We start from the raw sequence: 18,832 nt of genomic DNA, 5'->3' as shown, positions 1-18,832 counted from the left end.
TTACTTTACACTTCACCTTTTATTTGAGAAGCAGTGCCATTTTGTGATAGTTTTTGATGTTCCAAATCTGAATTAATACACAGAATGGCATTCATTTTATCCAAACCACACCTTAATACATTAGGAAAACCATTCGAATTTGTCAAAATATTTGGTATCATCTACTCTTTAAAGACTCAGCACATATTCATAATAACCTTACATCAAAATAGACAGAAGGAATGCACTAGAATGACCAAAAATGTCTCTTGTTTTCCAGGCTGTCACTAAAATATGTGTATGCTCCTTCAGCAGATTTCATTGAAGAAAAAAAAAAAAAAAAAAAAAAGCCTGATCCTGAGCATCAGGGAGTCAATTGTTCTTTTCCAGTCTATAGTGCTGACACTATATTATCTTCAGCACATATTTTCAAATCACTTAACCTTTCTGCCTTCTATATATTTTAAAACTGGGACCTGTGAATGAAAGTAATGTGTCAGCTATTACCTAGAAGCATCAGAAAAAGAAATGAGGTAATGCTGAGAAAGGCTAGCTTTATCCATCACATGGACAAAGTGTTACCAAACGAGGGGTGCAAAATGTCTTCATGGACAGATGGTGCTTCTGAGAATGGAAAGATTACAAAAGGAGGGGAGAAAGGAACAGAAGAGAAGATGCCAGAAGTCCACAGAGGAAAGAGGAAAAATTGGCCATTATTTGATACGGGAAAGTTGAAAACTAAAGCTAAGGCCTAAGATGTTACAAAGATGAAGAACCTATAAGAAAGTGCAATACCAAAGGCACAGGAGAAACGGTAGTATTGTGAGTTACTAGAAAAGATCATTTAGCATATCACCCAGGCTGGAGTGCAGTGGCACGATCTCGGCTCACGGCAACCTCTGCCTCCCAGGTTCAAGCTATTCTCCTGCCTCAGCCTTCCGAGTAGCTGGGATTACAGGCATGCGCCACCATGCCTGGCTAATTTTTTGTATTTTTAGTAGAGACGGGGTTTCACCATGTTGGCCAGGCTGGTCTTGAACTCCTGACCCCAGGTGATCCACCCACCTTGGCCTCCCAAAGTGCTGGGATTATAGGCATGAGGCATGCACCTAGCCTGTTAGGATAACTTTCTAATCCTAAAAATGAACTGGAAACCAAGGATGAGGGAGGAAGGCCAAGACAGAGAAGGAGAGGAACATTCACTCTAGTTCCACAACTCAGGGTTAAATGAAGTGCTGTTTGCATTCCACCTGAGCCTTTCCAGATTGGGACTGCTTGAAAAGCAGGCATTTCCCAGTATGCAGCAGGGCCTCTGTATTAGTCCATTCTCACACTGCTGTAAAGATACTACCCGAGGCTGGATAATTTATAAATAAAGAAGGTTTAATTGACTCACAGTTCTACATGGCTGGGGAGGCCTCGGGAAACTTACAATCATGGCAGAAGGGGAAGGGGAAGCAGGCACTTTCTTCACAAGGTGGCAGGAGAGAGAGAGAGAATGAGGAAGTGCCACACTTTAAAACCATCAGCTCTCATGAGAACTCACTCACTATTATAAGAACAGCATAGGGGAAACTGCCCCCATGATCCACCTCCCACCATGTCCCTCCCTCAACATGTGGGCACTACAATTCAAGATGAGATTTGGGTGAGGACACAGAGCCAAACCATATCATTCTACCCCTGGATCCTCCCAAATCTCACATCATTTTCACAGTTTGAAACCAATCATGCCTTCCCAATAGTCCCCCAAAGTCTTAACTCATCCCAGCATTAACTCAAAAGTCTAAGTGCAAAGTCTCATCTGAGACAAGGCAAGTCCCTTCTGCCTATGAGCCTGTAAAATCAAAAGCAAGTTATTTCCTAGATACAATGAGGTACAGGCATTAGGTAAATGTTCCCATTCCAAATGGGATAAATTGGCCAAAACAAAGGGGCCACAGGACCCACGCAAATCCAAAACCCAACCAGGCGGTCATTAAACCTTAAAGCTCCAAAATAACCTCCTTTAACTCCATGTCTCACATCCAGGGAATGCTGATGCAAGGGGTGGGCTTCCAAGGCCATGGGCAGCTCCACTCCTGTGGCTCTGCAGGGTACAGCCCCTGAGGCTGCTTTCGTGGGCTGACATTGAGTGCCTGCGCTTTTCCAAGCACACAGTGCAAGCTGTTGGTGGATCTACCATTCTTGGGTCTGGAGGATGGTGGCCCTCTTCTCACAACTTCACTAGGCAGAGCTCCAGTGGGGACTCTGTGTGGGGTCTCCAAACCCACATTTCCCTTCTGCATTGCCCCAGCAGAGGTTCTCCATGAGGGATCCATCCCTGCAGCTGCAGCAGACTTTTGTGTGGACATCCAGGCATTTCCATACATCCTCTGAAATCTAGGCAGAGCTTCCCATACCTCAACTCTTGCCTCTGTGTACCCACAGGCCCAACACCACATGGAAGTTGCCAAGGTTTGGGGCTTACACCCTCTGAAGCAACAGACTGAGCTGTACATGGGCCCCCTTTTAGACACAGCTGGAACTGGAGCTGCTGGGATGCAGGGTGCCCTGTCCCAAGGTTGCACAGAGCAGAGCAGCCTTGGACCTGGCCCATGAAACCATTTTATCCTCCTAGGCCTCTGCACCTGTGATGGGAGGGGCTGCCTTGAAGGTCTACGGCATGCCTTGGAGACATTTTCCCTATTTTCTTAGTGATTAACATTTGGCTCCTCGTTACTTATGCAAATTTATGCATCTGGCTTGAATTTCTCCCCAGAAAATGGGTTTTTCTTTCCTACCATATGGTCAGGCAACAAATTTTCCAAACTTTTATGCTCTATTTCCCTTTTAAACATAAGTTCCAATTTCAAGTCATCTTTTTGTGAGCACATATCACTGTGCACTTTCAGGAAAAACCAGGTCACCTTCAAATGCTTTGCTGCTTAGAAATGTCTTCTGCCAGATACCCTAAATCATCTCTCTCAAGTTCAAAGTTTCACACATCTTTAGTGCAGGGGCAAAACGCCACCAGTCTCTTTGCTAAAGCATGGCAAGAGTGACCTTCACTCCAGTTCCCAATAAGTTCCTCATCTCCATATGAGACCACCTCAGCCTGGACTTCATTGTCCATATCACTATCAGCATTTTGGTCAAAACCATTCAACAAGTCTCTAGGAAGTTCCAAACTTTCCTTCATCTTCCTGTCTTCTTCTGATCCCTCAAAACTCTTTCAAATTCTACCTGTTACCCAGTTCCAAAGTCACATCCACATTTTCAGGTTATCATTATAGCAGTGCCCCACTACCTTGGTAACAATTCTCTTTATGAGTCCTTTCTCACACTGCTATAAAGATACTATCTGAGACTGGGTAATTTATAAATAAAAGAGATTCTGTATGGCTGGGTAAGCCTCAGGAAACTTACAATCATAGCAGAAGGGGAAGCAAGGCACCTTCTTCACAAGGTGGCAGGAGGGAGAGAGAGCGAGGAAGTGCCACACTTTAAAACCATCAGCTATCATGAGAACTCACTCACTATCATGAGAACAGCATAGGAGAAACTGCCCCCATGATCCAATTACCTCCCATTGGGTCCCTCCTTCAACATGTGGGGATTACAATTTGAGATGAGATTTGGGTAGGGACACAAAGCCGAACCATATCAGCCTCCCAGGATAGAAAGCTGTGACCCAGCAATTCCAGATAAGTCTCCATAAAGGCCAACAGAATGGCCTTTCACAGCAAAAACCTCAGGGCACCTAAGGTTTATTTATTTATTACTCCTGAAAACAGCCTAGGGGAAAAAAGTAATCTTCATTACTACTAAGATTGGGGAAAAATTAAGAAATGGAGAAAAGTGGCACTATTTATTGAATATCTATTTGCTAAGCCCTATCCAACAGAATTTGCATGTGCTATTCCATCTATTCCTCAAATTTTAGCAGAAAGTTCATTTTAATGAGCACTTACTCTATGCTAGGAACTTTACCAAGCCTTTTTATAGTTTTTTAATTTAATCCTTAAAACCATCCAGAAATTGGTTATTATTCTCAGTATATGAATTAAGAAAATGAGGCTTAGAAAGAATAAACTGAAGGAAAGAAAAAAGAAAGGATAATTTCCCCCATCATCATATGATAAATAAGTAACCAACCAAGGGTTAAAATACAGGTGTGGCCTCTCATATTTATACTAAATTCATACACACAGAGTGAAAAAGTCTGATAATTATTTTTCCATTAAAATATAACTATAAAATTATATAGTTTACTGTTCATTATAAATGCATAAGTATATGAGAAAATACAGTTGGAAAAAATATAAACAAGCCAAAAAGAGCAAATACTTTAAATAATAGATGACCAATTAAATTATAGTAGAATAAAATGCTATGTGGTTGTTAAAAAGAATAAGCCAACTGTACACTTTGGTTTATCAAAAAGTCATGAGGGAAACTTCTTTGTAGAACAATTCCAAGTAACAAGTATAAACAGAATGTAAGAATTTAAAAATTGTTTTGTAATCCCTAATGGAATAATGGACTCAGTCATTAATAATCACTGCATGCCAAAAACATCAAGTGAAATGTTGATGGTAGATGAGGCTGACACCACCCAAATCCTCTCCTAAATCTTAGTATCACTCAAAGTGAAACATGAGAAATATGGGCTTCCTGAGATGATACATCAGGAAGAGCAGAGCAAGCATCCCCTATGAAGGAGTCTTGGCAAATATACTGAACCTAAATCTAATCAAGACTCAAATATAAGGGATAGAGGAACAAGTTGAACCACACCTGGAGGAAACAACCAGTCAAATCCAGAAGGTGGGGCCTTCTACAGGATAGATAAGCCAGTTTCTCAAAGAAACGAGTGTCTGTTTTTTAAAGATCTGATTTTTTAAAATGTCTGATTATTAAAGATCAAGAAAGACCTAAGACATGCCATATGTGGACCTAATTTGACTCTTAAACAATCCAACTGCAAAAAGACATTTTTGAGAAAATCAGAGCAATTGGAAAATGGACTGGATATTGGATTATACTAAAAATTACTGTTAATTTTCTGAGATGTGATAATGGCTTTGTAGTGTTTTTTTTAAGTCCTTATAATATTAGAAATATGTACAGAAGTATTTATGGGTGAAATTACATAATATCTAGGATTCATTTTTAAATACTTCCAAAAAAGGGGGAGAGCTATAGATAGAACCAGATTGGCAAATGTATTTCTTATTATAGAAATTTTCTAACATATACAAGAGCAGAGAAAATGATATAATGAATCTGCATGCACTTAACTTCAACATTTTGCCAATCTTGGTTCAAGCTATTCCTTCCACGCATACTTTTTTCTTCTGGTATATTTTAAAGTAAATCTCAAACATCAGAGAACATATCATTTCAGTCATAAATATTTCAAGATGCTTCTCTAAGAACATTTTTTAAATATAACCACCAAACCACTATCTCACCTAACAAAGTTAATAATTTTGAATATCATCTAATACATAGTAAGAATGTCAAAATATTGATATATGCGTTGAACTGGGTAATGGCTACCTGGGGGTCCATTATACGTTCTAGTTTTGTGTATGTCTGAACTTTTTCATAATAAAACATTTCTTTAAAGCATAAGGCAACTTTGTATGTACTGACAGAGAATAATCTTCACGACATGTTAAATGAAAAAAGGCACAGAATAGCATATGTAGTATGTTCCAATTTGTGTTTTAAAAGTTATATCTATGTATATATAGTCATACAATATACTCGGAAGGCATACATGGAATTAAAAACAGCAGTTGTCTCTGAGGAGGAGAACTGGAGCATCAGGGATAAAGAAAGACTTATTTATCCTTTTGAACCTTTTGAAATTGGGACAGTCTATTATGTATTTTAAAACATAAATCATTCCAGCCAGGTGCGGTGGCTCACGCCTGTAATCCCAGCACTTTGGAAGGCCGAGGCGGGCGGATCACGAGGTCAAGAGATCGAGACCATCCTGGCTAACATGGTGAAACCCTGTCTCTACTAAAAATACAAAAAATTAGCCGGGTGTGGTGGTGGGCGCCTGTAGTCCCAGGTACTAGGGAGGCTGAGCCAGGAGAATGGCGTGAACCCGGGAGGTGGAGCTTGCAGTTAGCGGAGATGGCGCCACTGCACTCCAGCCTGGGGGACAGAGCGAGACTCCCTCTCAAAAAAAAAAAAAAAATACATAAATCATTCATAAATTAAAAGAAAAAATATATAGGCACCTAGGTGCATCATGTGTCATCAAAACTAATCATTAAGTGTAAGTGAGAGTAGTCACTGCTTAAACTACTCTAATTTTGACCTATCAGATTTATCTTGCAAAAATTGGCCTGACATCTCTAAAATCAGATATCTCCAGCCAGCTGTCTGTCCAATCCAATATTCTAGTGCTCTAGATTTTAGAGCTACTGTGGTCTAAAGATTGGCATTTCAGCGTATTATTTCCTCCCCTTACCCACTACCTCATGTTTGGCTTATTCTGTTTAAAACTTTTTATAATTCTGTATTCCAACGCTTTCTTCAGTAGAACTTCTAAGGAATTTCCTTCACTAACAGAACAACCAAGCCTCTTTCTGTTTCTTTTGTGGTTCAAACTGAAAGTAAGACGACCTTTCAAACTGTCCCATGTCCAAATGAAGCTAGTCTTCCCATCCAGCTGCTACAGATCACTTTCTGTCCTTCCAACCTACTTGTACTAGCTCCATGTCCTAACATATAGTATGCTACCTACTATCTGTCTTTAGGTGGACTTGTCTCTTTCCAACTTAAATTTCAAATAATTTAATCAGATGAGTGCTTAAACACAAGTATACAGTTGTCTCTTTACAACAATTTAGATTTAACTGAAGCAGAATATTGGAGGTTATAAAGCAAGAATATATATCCTTTTAAAATATTTTTCTAAATTTCTCCTTTTCAATCCCAAATGGAAAAATGAAGCAATAGTGCATAACAGTAGGAGACCATGGAATGTTATTCTCTGTGTGAAATTTTAGAGCAACAATTATTTTTAGTAACATCTGGGCCAAATGTTCTTACAGGACTTAGTTTATTCTGAAATTCAATATCATACAATATCAGGATGAGGCATTTACAATTCTGCAGTACTACTCTACAAATAACTTCACAATTTGAATGACTCTGCTTTTATCCATATCAACAAAGTTTTAGAAAGCACAGAGTATACAATATGAAGAAACAATAAGTCTTTCCTGGGCAAAATAAAATAATTTTAGGACTGTAAAATGATGCAAAATCTATTTTTTCCTTCCAACTTTTATTTTAGGTTCAGGGGTACACGTACAGGTTTGGTATATAAGTAAATTGCGTCTTACAGGCCAGGTGCTGTGGCTCATGCCTGTAATCACAGCACTTTGGAAGGCCAAGGGAGGCGGATCACTTGAGGCCAGGATTTAGAACCCAGCCTGGTCAACATGGTGAAACCCCGTCTCTACTAAAAATACAAAAATTAGCCTGGTGGTGGCTCACGCTACTCAAGAGGCTGAGGCAGGAGAATTACTTGAACATGGGAGTCAGAGGTTGCAGTGGCCTGAGATTGTGGCACTGCACTCCAGCCTGCGTGACATAATGAGACCGTCTTGTGTCCAGAATCGGTGGGTTCTTGGTCTCGCTGACTTCAAGAATGAAGCCGTGGACCCTTGTGGTGAGTATTACGGTTCTTAAAGATGGTGCGTCTGGAGTTTTTTCCTTCAGATGTTCAGATGTGTCCGGAGTTTCTTCCTTCTGGTGGGTTTGTGGTCTCGCTGGCCTCAGGAGTGAAGCTGCAGACCTTCACAACGAATGTTACAGTTCATAAAGGTGGCACGTCCGGAGTTGTTCATCCTCCCAGTGAGTTCGTGGTCTCGCTGGCTTCAGGAGTGAAGCTGCAGACCTTCGCGGTGAGTGTTACAGCTCATAAAGGTGGCGTGGACCCAAAGAGTGAGCAGCAGCAAGATTTATTGTGAAGAGCGAAAGAACAAAGCTTCCACAGCATGAAAGAGGACCCGAGCAGTGCTGGCTCCAGCAGCCTGCTTTTATTCCCTCATCTGACCCCACCCACATCCTGCTGATTGGTCCATTTTACAGAGAGCTGATTGGCCCATTTTACAGAGAGCTGATTGGTCCGTTTTGACAGGGTGCTGATTGGTGCATTTACAAACCTTGAGCTAGACGCAGGGTGCTGATCGGTGCATTTACAAACCTTGAGCTACACACAGAGTGCTGCTTGGTGCATTTATAATCCTTTAGCTAGACACAAAAGTTCTCCAAGTCCCCACTAGATTAGCTAGACACAGAGTGCTGATTGGTGCATTTACAAACCTTGAGCTAGACACAGGGTGCTGATTGGTGCGTTTACAATCCTTTAGCTAGACACAAAAGTTCTCCAAGTCCCCCTAGATTAGCTAGACACAGAGCACTGATTGGTGCGTTTACAAACCTTGAGCTAGACACAGAGTGCTGATTGGTGCATTTACAATCCTTTAGCTAGACATAAAAGTTCTCCATGTCCCCACCCAACTCAGGAGCCCAGTTTGCTTTGCCTAGTGGATCCTGCACCGGGGCTGTGGGCAGAGCTGCCTGCCAGTCCCAGGCCATGTGCCTGCACTCCTCAGCCCTTGGGCGGTAGATGGGACTGGGTGCTGCGGAGGAGGGGGCAGCACCGGTTGGGGAGGCTCCGGCCACATGGGAGCCCATGGAGGGGGTGGGGGCTCAGGCATGGCGGGCTGCAGGTCCCAAGCCCTGCCCTATGGGGAGGCGGCTGAGGCGCAGGGAGAATTCAAGCGTGGCACAGGTGGGCCAGCAGTGCTGGGGGACCCGGGGCACTCTCCGCAGCTGCTGGCCCAGGTGCTAAGCCCCTCACTGCCTGCGGCCAGCGGCTCCAGCCGGCCACTCTGAGTGCAGGGCCCACCAAGCCAGTGCCCACCTGGAACCCATGCTGGCCTGTGAGTGCCACGCACAGCCCCGGTTCCTGCCTGCACCTCTCCTTTCACACCTCCCTGCAAGCAGAGGGAGCTGGCTTCGGCCTTGGCCAGCCCAGAGAGGGGCTCCCACAGTGCCCCTGCAGGCTGAAGGGCTCCTCAAGCACGGCCATAGCCTGAGGAGGTGCCGAGAGCGAGCGAGAGCTGTTAGCACGTTGTCACCTCTCAGTCTCAAAAAAAAAAAAAAAAAAAAATGCGTGTTACAGGGGTTTGGTGTATAGATTATTTTGTTACCCAGGTAATAACCATAGTAACCGATAAGTACCAATCTTCACTCTCGTCCCACACTCCACCTTTAAGTAGGCCCCAGTGTCTAATGTTCCCTTCTTTGTGTCCATGTGTATTTGTACTCCATGTTTAGCTTCCACCTATAAATGAGAACATCTGGTATTTGGTTTCCTGTTATTGTATTAATTTGCTTAGGATAATGGCCTCCGGCTCCATCTATATTGCTACAAAGGACATGATCTCATTCATTTTAATGACTGTAGTATTCCATGTTGTGTATGTACAACATTTTATTTACCCAGTCCACTGTTGATGGGCTTTTAGGTTGATTCCATGTCTTTGCTATTGTGAATAGTGCTGCAATGAACATATGTGTGCATATGACTTTACGGTAGAACAATTTATGTTTCTTTTGTTATATACTCAGTGATGAGATGCTGTGTCAAAGGGTAGCTCTCTTTTAAGTTCTTTGAGAAATCTTCAAACTGCTTTCCATAGTGGCTGACCTAGTTTACATTCCCACCAGCAGTGGATAAGTGTTCACTTTTCTCCGCAACCTCGCCAGCATCTGTTATTTTTTGACTTTTTTTTTTTTTTTTTTTTGAGATGGAGTCTCACTCTGTTATCCAGACTAGAGTGCAGTGGCGCAATCCCCGCTCACTGCAAGCTCCACCGCCCGGGTTCATGCCATTCTCCTGCCTCAGCCTCCCGAGAAGCTGGGACTACAGGTGCCCACCACCACACCCAGCTAATTTTGCTTTTGTATTGTTAGTACAGACGGGGTTTCACCATGTTAGCCAGGATGGTCTCCATCTCCTGACCTTGTGATCTGCCAGCCTCAGCCTCCCAAAGTGCTGGGATTACAGGTGTGAGCCACCACGCCCAGCACTGACTTTTTAATAATAGCCCTTCTAACTGGTGTGAGATGGTATCTCATTGTGGTTTTGATTTGCATATCTCTAATGATTAGAGAATATTTTTCATATGCCTGTTGGCCGCCTATGTGTCTTCTTTTGAGAAGTGTCTCTCCATGTCCTTTGCCCTTCTTTTTTTTTTTTTTTTTTTTTTTTGTAGAGATGGGCTCATACTATGTTGCCCAGTTTCTAGTCTAACTCCTGGTCTCAAAGCAATCCTTCTGCCTTCGCCTCCCAAAGTGCTGGGAATATAGGCATGAGCCACTGCACCAGGCCTGAGGATATGATAAATATAATTGTAAATATATAAGTACCCAACACTGGAACACCCAGATATAAAGGGAGAAATAGACTCTAATACAGTAATAGTTGAGGACTTAAACACTCTACTCTCAGCATTAGACAGATTATCTAGACATAAAACCAACAAACAAACATTGGATTTAAACTGCACTTCATTCATTCATTCATTCATTCATTCATTTATGTTTTTGAGACAGAGTCCTACTCTGTCACCCAGGCTAGAATGCAGTGGCATCATCTCAGCTCACTGAAACCTGCGCCTCCTGGGTTCAAGCGATTCTTATGCCTCAGCCCCACAAACAGCTGGGATTACAGGCGCCACCACACCCGGCTAATTTTTGTTTTGCTTTTAGTAGAGACGGGGTTTCACCATATTGGCCAGCCTGTTCTCAAACTCCTGGCCTCAAGTGATCCACCCGCCTCCGCCTCCCAAAGAGCTAGAATTACAGGTGTGAACTACCACACCCAGCCTCCTTTGCCCATTTTTTAATAGGGTTGTTTTTGCTTTAAGTGCCTTATAGATTCCGGATATTAGACCTTTGCCAGATACATAAATCTTTGCTGGATACATAGTTTGCAAACCTCCATTCTGGAGGTTGTCTGTTTACTCTGTTAATAGTTTCCTTGGCTGTGCAAAGGTTATTTACTTTAATTAGGTCCCATTTGTCAATTTTTTGTTTTGTTACAATTGCTTTTGGAATCTTTGTCATGACATCTTTGCCAGAGCCTGTGTCTAGAATTGTACTTCCTATGTGTTCTGCTAGGGTTTTTATAGTTTCAGATTTTATATTTAAGTCCTTAATTCGGCTGGGCGCGGTGGCTCATGCCTGTAATCCCAACACTTTGGGAGGCCGAGGCGGGTGGATCACAAGGTCAGGAATTCAAGACCAGCCTGGCCAAGATGGTGAAACCCCTCCTCTCTACCAAAAATACAAAAATTAGCTGGGTGTGGTGGTGGGCGCTTGTAATTCTAGCTACGCGGGAGGCTGAGGTAGAGAATTGCTTGAACCCAGGAGGCAGAGGTTGCAGTGAGCCAAGATTATGCCACTGCACTCCAGCCTGGGCGACAGAGCGAGACTCTGTCTCAAAAAAAAAAAAAAAAAAAAAAGTCTGTAATTCATCTTGAGTTGATTTTTGAATATGGTGAAAGAAAGGGGTCGCGTTTCAATCTTCTGCATATGGCTAGCCAGTTATCCCAGCAATGTTTATTGAATACGGAATCCTTTCCCCAATGCTTATTTTTGTAGGCTTTGTTGAAGATCAGATGGTTGTAGGTTTGCGACTTTATTTCTGTGTTTTCTAACCTGTTCTATTCGTCTCTGTGTCTGTCTTTGTACCAGTACTATGCTGTTTTGGTTACTGCAGCCTGCGGTATAGTTTGAAGATGAGCAGTGAAATGCCTCCAGCTTTGTTCTTTTTGCTTAGGATTGCTTTGTTTATTCAGGCTCTTTTTTATTCCTTATGAATTTTAGAATAGCTTTTTCTAGTTCTGTAAAAAATATTGTTGTCACTTAGGAATAGTGTTGAATCTCTAAATTGATTTGGGCAGTATGGCCATTTTAACAATATTGATTCTTCCTATCCACGAGCATGAAATGTTTTTCCATTTGTTTGCTCTTTCGTATTGGTGATTATGTTCCAGGAATTGAAGTTTCAGAACAATGCAACAGTGCTCTTTGTGTCTTCCTTGGCAGTAAATTGCAAGGATCTGGATGGAGAGTGGAGTAGTCCCTTCAGAAGGGCCAGGTATAGAGCTCGAGAATATTTCATCTCCTGTTCCTGTTCCATACAAAATATCAAGTCCCTGAGGCAGATTCTTGTGATTCTTGGATGAAGCAACTGTTTGGTGACTGTCAGGCTGGATGTCCCAGAAGCAAGAAGGTTGTCTTTTAAGCCCTCACTTCCAAGTTCTAGTGGTCTCTTCTTCCTTGGTCCAATAGCTGCAAGAGCTGTGAGATTAGCATCTCTATGCTGTGTCTGTTCAAGTTCCAGTTGCTGTAACTCATTGGCGTTCTGCTTTAATCTCAGCTGTTCTGGATCTTCTTTATTAGAACGACTCTTGGCTGCCTTAAGTAACATTTCTCTTTCTTCTAAATCCTTTCTCTGCTTCTCCAATTGATCCAGCTTTTCAAGAAATTTGAGGTGTGACCTGGTATCACTACCCAGGATGTAATTTTCACTTGCCTTGTAAGTAGTCATTCAATGCTGAGCAATTGCAGTCAGTTTTTCTAGAAGGCTTCATAATTGTTCCTGTGTTGCATGGGTGATCAAGTTCACAGCATCAGAGTTAAGTTCTGTAATGTCATGCTTTTTACCAATGTCTAAAATTCTCTTTTGTAGAGCTCCAATAAAAAGAAATGGTTCATCTTTACATGACTGAATGAGTGTGCCAACCAATTCAGAGTTTGTTGCTAAGACACAGGCATTTTCTTCATTAAGGTTGACCCCTGCCATAGAAGTCACATCATTGATGTCATCTTCATCCCTGAAGCATATTGTTCCATTCTCTTTTATTTTATTTTTTTGAGTAGAAGATGCTTGAAGCAACAGAATTTTATTTCCAGGCAGAGTAATTTGCTTTAGAATGGAAGATGGAAGAAACTGACTGGTAGGTATTATGGTGTTCACTGGCATCGTCTTCTACCCAGATTTCTGAATGGTCAATGCTGAGGAATGTGTAAGTGTGGTCACCCGTTTTTCATTGCCTCCTGAAGCCTGCTGAACTACTAGTTGCTTGACTTTAACTGCCTATGGAATCCCAGCTGGTTATGAAAGGACAGGGCCTGGCTGGGCAAGTTTGATTTGAATTGGAGTGCCAATAACAGGCTTGTCAGATGTGGTCCCAGTAGATGTAACAAAAGGTTTCACGGATGGAAGACAAATAGCTGCACCTGAAGATTCTTCAAAAGTTACTGCTGGAAGGGACAGTGTTACTGCTGTTCCAGGGACAACTGGCTTTTCAGGTTGCAGTGAGACCATTGTCACTGTGTTTGGTACAGATGTCACAAGTGGTTTTCGAAGTCTGAAGCAAAAGAGACTACACAACTCCATAGAAATTTATAGTCAAAACAGTAACAACAGGTTATGAGATAGGCCTTAGACTTAGAAAGTCTGGACTGACTAGATTCTCAAATGACAAGTCACACATTTGGGGCAAGTTCATCTTACCATCTGTGAAATGTCCATAAATAAATGAAGTATTAGTACAGGGTCTTGCATATGGAAAGTGCTCAGCATTTAGCAGTGATGGGGTTCAGGGCATGCTACCCCAAAATATGGCACTTTGGCATTTGAGGAGGCAGTAGAAGCAGAAAAGTGACTTGTTGACCTTCTCTTGTCTTTCTCCCCTGAAGTAAGCCAAAACACAATTCTTTGACCTTCCTGTGAAATAAGTAATTAAGGCTCTCATGGAGAGGTGGCCACCCTATATCTGGAGGAAAGGAATGTTCTTATCTCCAAAGGTACAGGGAAACAGAGACAAATATGAATACACAGGTCTAGCTAAGTCCCCCAGTTTATTACCATTAGATCACACCTCCTTTGTCCAATCATACTTTTCCACAACTGTCTACTTTTCATCAAATCTAAGCACAAAAATGTACAAATTTACTTGTTTCTTTGGGTCTTCATTTCTGAAGGCTCTTATGTCATGTAAACATATTAATTAAATGAATTTGGTTTATGATTTTCTCTGGTTAATCTGTCTTTTGTTATAGGTTCCTCAGCCATGAACTTAGCAATGGATGAGGAAAAGAAATCTTTCCTCCCCTACAACAGTTGTTTTTGTAGTATTGGTAGTATTGGTAGTATTATCATTACTTGTGATACTTCCTCAAAAACCAGTTTAATTGGATGAAAAGGACATAAACCAAATCGGATAGGGTTAAGGGATAAGGGATCTAACTATGTCAACACAACCTGATAATACTGGATCTTGAATGATGAAATTTTCTTTCCAACTGAGGACAGTGGATAGTCTTTTTCTTTTTTTTAATTTATTTTTTTATTATTATCTTTTATGTTCTAGGGTACATGTGCACAACCTGCGGGTTTTTTACATATGTATACATGTGCCATGTTGGTGTGCTACACCTGTTAACTCATTATTTACATTAGGTATATCTCCTAATGCTATCCCTCCTCTCTCCCCCCACCCCATGACAGGCCCGGTATGTGATGTTCCCCACCCTGTGTCCAAGTGTTCTCATTGTTCAATTCCCACCTATGAGCGAGAACATGTGGTGTTTGGCTTTCTATCCTTGCGATAGTTTGCTCAGAATGATGGTTTCCATCTTGATCCATGTCCCTACAAAGGACATGAACTCATCATTTTTTATGGCTGCATAGTATTCCATGGTGTATATGTGCCACATTTTCTTAAGACAGTGGATAGTCTTTTTCTAAATCAATATATACAGAACTTTTTTTTTTTTTACCAAATCATCTTAAAATCTGCATTATAATTACATTTTCTAGTGTGGTTGCTATGCAATAGAATTCCATGACTTCTTTTCCATGCTCAAATCAAAGAATAAAAATATGCTAAAGGCAGGGTGCAGTGGCTCACACCTGTAATCCCAGCACTTTGAGAGGCCAAGGTGGGTGGATCACCCGGTCAGGAATTTGAGACCAGCCTGGCCAGCATGGTGAAACCCCATCTCTACTAAAAATACAAAAATTAGCCAGGTGTGGTGGCGCATGTCTGTAGTCCCAGCTACCTGGGAGGCTGAGGCAGGAGAATGGCTTGAACCAGGGAGGCGGAGGTTGCATGGCGCCATTGCACTCCAGCCTGGGTGACAGAGCAAGACTCAGTCTAAACAAACAACAAAAAAAAAAATGCTAAAGGTGGGGTGCAATGGCTCACATCTGTAATCCCAGCACTTTGGGAAGCTAAAGCAGGAGGATTGCTTGAAGCCAGGAGTTCAAGACCAGCCTGGGCAACAGAACAACACCCTGTCTCCAGAAAAATAAAACTTAAAAAATTAGCTGGTCATGGTTGTAGTCCTGTCACTCTCCTGTAGTCTTGTAATCTTAGTTACCTGGGAGGCTGAGGCTGGAAGATCGCTTGAGGCCAAGAGTTCGAGACTGCAGTAAGCTATGATCACACCACCGCCCTCCAGCCTGGTTGACAGAACAAGACCCTGTCTCCCTCTAGATAGATAGACAGATAGATAGATAGATAGATAGATAGATAGATAGATGGATGCTGAAGACCTACAAGACATCCAAGGTCCAAAGACAATAAATGAAAACAATTTTTACAAGGAAACTCTCCATCTAAAGCTTAGGGTATAATTAGGTTTAAAAGATTGTCCTTAAAAAAAAATCGGCATTAATCAAAACAGATTGAAGTACAGAAGCCTAAATCCGTGATCAGAAAAATCCATCTATAACTTCCATGGACCCCAAACAGTAGTCTCAGATTTCACATTGAATCTGGCTAAGTCACTAGCACAGTAAACAGTAGCATCTGGCTCTCATGTGAGATGGTATATACAATGGGCTGATCCATAACTTTAGTGTACTTTGGACATTTAGATGGATGGGCTGAGAGCCCGGTGTGTTATAATAACCCTGAAAAACTTTTGGCTCTGGCTGTGAACACATTAGCATTAACTTAACTTTGTTGCTTTGTTTACAACAAGAGATATTTGCTTGTGCTTTCTGCCTAAATGGAATCGGTTAAAGGCACCCAAGACCTCAAAGAGTGAAATTTACAATTAGTACAGCAGCTATTCACTTTACTGAACTTTGCATTTTTTTTTTTTTTTTGCATTTCCTCTTAGTTACATCTTTTGGAAATAAATGATATCTTTATTTGGAGTTTCTGTCTGTTCATATTAGGACCATTAACAACTAATATCCCCTGCCTAATTTTTTCTTTCCTCCATAACCTGAAGCTTAAAATAAGTAACCATTTAGAGGGTTCCTTGAAGATGTCACCATTTAGAAATGTCACACATGCAGTCATTTGTTTCTGAGCTAAAGAGTGCTGGCTGTTTAGAACAGCGTCCCAATTATTCTTTTTGAAACCACTCAAAGCCACCAGAACTAATTTCTCCCAATATATCACTATAGTTTAATGTCTACAATGAAGAGATACCCTCACTCAACCAGTAGAAACTGACTATTGCATATCCAGGATATAATCAGAGGGCCTCTGTATTGAATTTGAGATTTCCAAAAATTGTAATTAAACAACACCCAATCTAATTTTGTGTTTATTGCTTTTACAAATAGCATCAACACAGGTGAATTATCTATGACATTTATTCATATGTGCATTATTTTAAGCAAATACGCAGGAGTCTTACCCTTACCAAAATAAGATTGAATAATTAACAGATGGGCATTCTAATAACATTATGGAACAGCATAACGTTGGATTACCTTTTAAATCTCATTATACTCATAAGCAAGAATTGCAATGTTCTATATATGTGTTCTATCATTCAATGAACAAGTATTTTTTTTTAAATCTCTTGTGGGTCTAGCATTGATCTCAACAGGGAAAAAATTAATCTGAAATTTTATTTTGAATGAAATATCTTTTAAATTTTTTTTGTTTCTTTGTTTTGTTTTTATTTTTTCGGGTTTTTTTTTTTTTTTGAGACAGGGTTACACTCTGTCACCCAGGCCGGAGTGCAGGTTGCGATCTTGGCTCACTGCAACCTCCGCCTCCCGGTTTGAAGCCATTCTCCTACCTCACCCTCAAAGTAGCTGGGGCCACAGGCACATGCCACCACCCTCGGCTAACTTTTGTAATTTTAGTAGAGACAAGGTTTCGTCATGTTGGTCAAGCTGGTCTCGAACTCCTGACCTCAAGTGATCTGCCCACCTCGGCCTCCCAAAGTGCTGGAATTTACAGGCATGAGCTGCTATGCCCGGCCTTAAATGGTTTTTTGTTGTTGTTGTTTTTCTTTTTTTTTCATTTTTGAGACGGAGTCTTGCTCTGTCGCCCAGGCTGGAGTGCAGTGGCGCAATCTTGGCTCACTGCAACCTCCGCCTCCCGGGTTCAAGAGATTCTCCTGCCTCAGCTTCCTGAGTAGCTGGGACTACAGGCACATGCCACCACACCCGGCTAATTTTTGTTTTTTTTTTTTTTAGTAGAGACAGGGTTTCACGGTGTTAGCCAGGATGGTCTCAGTCTCCTGACCTCGTGAGCCTCTCGCCTCGGCTTCCCAAAGTGCTGAGATTACAGGTGTAAGCCACCGTGCCCAGCCCCTTAAATAGTTTTTAAATATGTCACCATGAATAGTTTTGTATAAAGAAAGAACACTAGGCGCAGTGGCTCATGCCTGTAATCCCAGCACTTCGGGAGGCTGAGGCAGGTGGATTGCTTGAGCCCAGGAGTTCAAGACTAGCCTGGGCAACAAGGTGAAACCCTGTGTCTACAAAAAATACAAAAGTTAGCTGGGCGTGGTGGCGCACACTTGTGGTGCCAGCTATTTGGTGGGGCTGAGATAGGAGGATGGCTTGAGCCCAGGAGGTGGAGGTGGCATTAAATCAAGATTGCACCAATGTACTCCAGCCTGGGTGACAGACAGACCCTGTCTCAAAAAAAAAAAAAAATTCTATGACTCAGAAAACCACCCAAATAGAATGAAGCTTCTAAATGTTCTCGTGGTATGTGATTTGCCATAACTGAACAATAATCCCCCTTATTAATTAGGGTAGAAGACAGCATAGTGGTGCTTCCCTATAATCCCAGTTACTTAAGAGGCTGAGGTGAGAGGATCACTTGAGCCCAAGAGTTCAAGGTTACATGAGCTGTGATCACACCACTGCACTCCAGCCTGGGTGACAGACTGAGACCCAGTCTCAAAAAAAAAAAAAAAAACAAAAAAAAAAAAACTAGGGTGGTTTACATTCTCAGAAAGCCAAGATTAGAAAACTATAACAATCAGGTATTTGAGATCTCATCACATGACCCACAAAGAATATAAATATGCTACTTTTCTGAGAAAACAGAACTTAATTTTCTCTGTAAAGATTTTCCAATCTGAACTAGGTGTGATGGTGCATGCCTGTAATCCCAGCCACTAGGGAAGCTAATACAGTAGGATCATTTGAGCCCAGGAGTTCCAGACCAGCCCTGACAACATAGCAAGACTCCACCTCTACAAAAAACATTTAAGAGGCCCGGCATGGTGGCTCACGCCTGTAATCCCAGCACTTTGGGAGACCGAAGCGGGCGGATCACCTGAGGTCAGGAGTTCAAGACCAGCCTGACCAACATGGAGAAAGCCCGTATCTACTAAAAATACAAAAAAAATTAGCCGGGCATGGTGGCGCATGCCTGTAATCTCAGCTACTCGGGAGGCTGAGGCAGGAGAATCACTTGAACCCGGGAAGTAGAGGTTGCGGTGAGCCAAGATCACACCATTGCACTCCAGCCTGGGCAACAAGAGT

The 18,832-nt window shown here is 41.9% G+C and overlaps 1 protein-coding gene and 1 pseudogene across 4 annotated transcripts in view; both read right to left on the bottom strand.

Moving 5' to 3' along the window:
* ANK2 (ankyrin 2) overlaps nt 1–18,832 on the bottom strand; it is a 683,465-nt gene that overhangs the window by 542,132 nt on the left and 122,501 nt on the right. The window lies entirely within an intron of this gene.
* LOC129059059 (transcription initiation factor TFIID subunit 4B-like) lies at nt 10,247–18,233 on the bottom strand (annotated as a pseudogene).

This window comes from Pongo abelii, chromosome 3 (genome assembly GCF_028885655.2).
Source record: "Pongo abelii isolate AG06213 chromosome 3, NHGRI_mPonAbe1-v2.0_pri, whole genome shotgun sequence".
Taxonomy (NCBI): domain Eukaryota; kingdom Metazoa; phylum Chordata; class Mammalia; order Primates; family Hominidae; genus Pongo; species Pongo abelii.
Note: the sequence above shows the minus strand (reverse complement) of the source record. Positions and strands in the feature narration are given on the sequence as shown.